Source organism: Suncus etruscus, chromosome 14, assembly GCF_024139225.1.
Source record: "Suncus etruscus isolate mSunEtr1 chromosome 14, mSunEtr1.pri.cur, whole genome shotgun sequence".
Classification (NCBI taxonomy): domain Eukaryota; kingdom Metazoa; phylum Chordata; class Mammalia; order Eulipotyphla; family Soricidae; genus Suncus; species Suncus etruscus.
Window position 1 is genome coordinate 96,259,278 of NC_064861.1, and position 2,999 is coordinate 96,262,276.

The following is a 2,999-nucleotide window of genomic DNA, read 5'->3' on the forward strand; positions in this document are numbered from 1 at the left end:
GAAAGAGAGAGAAAGAAAGAGAGAGAAAGGGAGAGAGGGAGAAAGGGAGAACGGGAGAACGGGAGAAAGAAAGGGATAAAGAGAGAGAAGGGAATGAAGATTAGGAAAAGGAGGAAGAAGAATAGGAGAAGAAAAGGTGGAGGAAAAGAGGAGGAGGAGGAGTAGAAGGAGAAGATAGAGAAAGATGAAGAGGAGCAGTCTCAGTAATCATTGGTCTGAAATCTTCCAACTCCACGTCCCTCCCTGTACCCCAAGAACATGCTAGAATGTCCCCCAAATGTCTCCTTCTGCCGCAGTGGCTGGTTATCCCTACGTCAGACCTGCCTACTACACCCAGTTCCTTTACCTGGTGTTCCTGTGTGGACTTCAGCAGCTGGGGTGACTCTAGGGGAAGAAACAGGTCAGTTTGGGGTTATTGGAAGGCCAAGCTGGGAGGGGATTCCCTGAGGCCTCACCTGTCCTGAGGTCTCTGTTTCTTGAGTTTGCAACAAGTACTTCCTGGGGACAATCAGAGGTGTGAATAAGGGGGTTGAATAAGGGGGGACCCTCTTCCAATCACCCTTAGGCCTCCAGGTCACCCACCCTCTCCCAACTCACCATGCTTCCTGCGACATCGCAGATAGACCAGGAGGAGGATCAGGAGGAGGAGGAGGGTGGCCACTGTGACTGAGATCCCAATGATGATGTCCCTCCAAGATGTATCCTGCTCTGGGAGGGGAAAAGCGCTGAGAGTCCACATGGGCCACGTCCCAGGAGACATGCACCTCACAAATCATGGTGCCCTCAAACACACCTGGGGCTCTTTCCAACCAGCAATACCAGCGTGAGGCAGTGGTTCTGGAATGTGCCAGATCCATCCAACCTTCCTGCCCACCAGAGCCAGCCCTGGACTTCAGTTCTTCCCCTCAATGCGTGCATGAACCCCAGGATCCAAAACCATAGTCCTGGTTCTGAAACCTCAACAGGCTCCTCGTGACTGTCCCACAACTGAATGTAATGGTGGGTGTGGCAGACACACACAACTGGGCGCAGCAGTTGTTCCTTTTTGTATTTGTGGGATAAGATGTACTGCAAACTCACTTTTGGTATAATTCACAAATTGGATATGATGGCAATGAAATTTCTACCCATGTCTCTTAAAAGAAATAGCTGTACTGGCACTGGAGAGCTAGTCCTGGGTTAAGACACTTGCTCTGTACACAGTTGTTGAAGGTTTGAATCCCGGCACCCCATATGGTTCCCTGAGGTGCCAGGAGTAACCCCTTAGTGCAGAGGCAGGAGCCAGCCCTATGCCTACAGATGCAGTGACCAGACCACAAGGGGCACTGATAGCCATAAGGGGCACTGCCGAGCAGACACAAACCCTCCTCTAGGCTCTGAGGTTCCTGGTTTGAGACGTGATCTGGGGTCTGGGGTCTGTGCCTTTGAGGTCTGGGATGAGTCAGCTGTGACCCTCATGCTTGAGTTGGGCTCAGCTGTGAGAACTGAGGTCTGGGGTCTGGTGGCTAAAGGTTGGTGGGGTGGTGGGCTCTGGTGTGTCCCAGCAGCAGTTTGGGGTCCGAAGACCACCACACGCAGTGCCAGGGAACTGCCACCAGACAACACCCAGGGCCTGGAGCCAGAGAGATAGCTTGGAGGTAGGGCATTTGCCTTGCATGTAGATGGACGGTGGTTCAAATCCCAGTGTCCCATATGGTTCCCTGAGCGTGCTGGGAGTGATTTCTGAGCACAGAGCCAGGAGTAAGCCCTGAGCGCGACCAGGTGTGACCCAGAAACCAAAAAAAAAAGCACTTTGGACCTGCTTGTGACCCCACCCGAGTCAGGGTCATGCAGTCTGGTCTCCCTGTACCCTCATCTCCCTACTCGGGGCCCTACACTGAGTTGTACTCACTCTTTGATAGGGAAACTGAGTCCTGCTCGCTGCTTGTAGACAGGACAGTGGAAGACAAGGTCGAGGTGGGGGTCACTCCTTCCTCCCTTTCTGCAGGATGAACACTGGAGTCTGGAGCTGCCCCCTGACACTGTTCCCTCTGGGGAATAAGGGGGGAATGGGGTGTTCCTGCTGGGCCCTGACTCCTACCTCACCACACAGGTGCCACCTTCCCAAATGACCCAAACCCCTTCAGTGTTCTGGGGTCCTTGGACCTCAGACTCCCTACTAGTTCCATTTCTAGGGTCCCCAACAGAGAAAAGACAGGTGTTCTGGATTCTGAGTGAGGGGCTTCCCTGAAGAACATCTGCTCCCTCCTGTCATTCTCCTCCCTAGCCCTCAAGTCATCCCAGACCCCTGAACAGGGCCCAGTGTCCAGGTCATCATGTCAGGCACCCAGGACAGGCGTCCATGACACAGATGGACGATTGTGCTGGCATGGGGGCCCGTGACAGGACAGCTGATAGGGTTGGGACCTGGAACAAACCTGAGTTCGGATCAAAGTCTTCTTTGGAGGTCACCACCAGATCCAGTTCACTGGACACAGACCACTGGTTATTGTAATAGTAGCTGCAGCGGTACCTTCCCGCAGAACCTTCACACACCGCCTGGATGGGGAACCGGGCCTCGGTCTTATCTGAGCCATCCCTGGACACATTAGTCTGATCCACATAACCACAGTTCATAGGTGTCCGGTCCGGGGAGCTACAGTCCAGGTCCAGGCTGTCACAGGGCATATGTGTCTCCTTTATGCCATCTCTTCTGTGTGTCCTCTCCACCCGGAACAAGGTGGCCCATGTAGGTCCACTGCACACGATGGTCACAGGCCGGCCCAGGGGCACCTTAGGGCCCGGCTGGACTGAGATGTCGACTGCGGGGTGGAGTCCTAGGAGGGGGGAGAGCAGGTCTGGAGGCGCTGAGGAGGAGGAGCCCACAGATCAGCTCTCGGTGTCCAAATCAGGTGTGTCATCCTGTAAGGGCCTGAGTGTGAGTGTGGCTGTGTGAGGGGGTGACAGTCTGAGTGCATATGAAGGTATGAAACTATATGACTATTTGTGAGTGTGTGAGT

The 2,999-nt window shown here is 54.1% G+C and overlaps 1 long non-coding RNA gene across 1 annotated transcript; it reads right to left on the bottom strand.

Moving 5' to 3' along the window:
• Positions 1–352: 352 nt before the first annotated feature.
• LOC126028089 (uncharacterized) lies at positions 353–697 on the bottom strand. Its single transcript, XR_007502378.1, has 3 exons — positions 598–697; positions 456–498; positions 353–384 (listed from the first exon to the last, which is right to left on the bottom strand). It is a non-coding gene; the product is annotated as an uncharacterized LOC126028089 (long non-coding RNA).
• Positions 698–2,999: the final 2,302 nt, after the last annotated feature.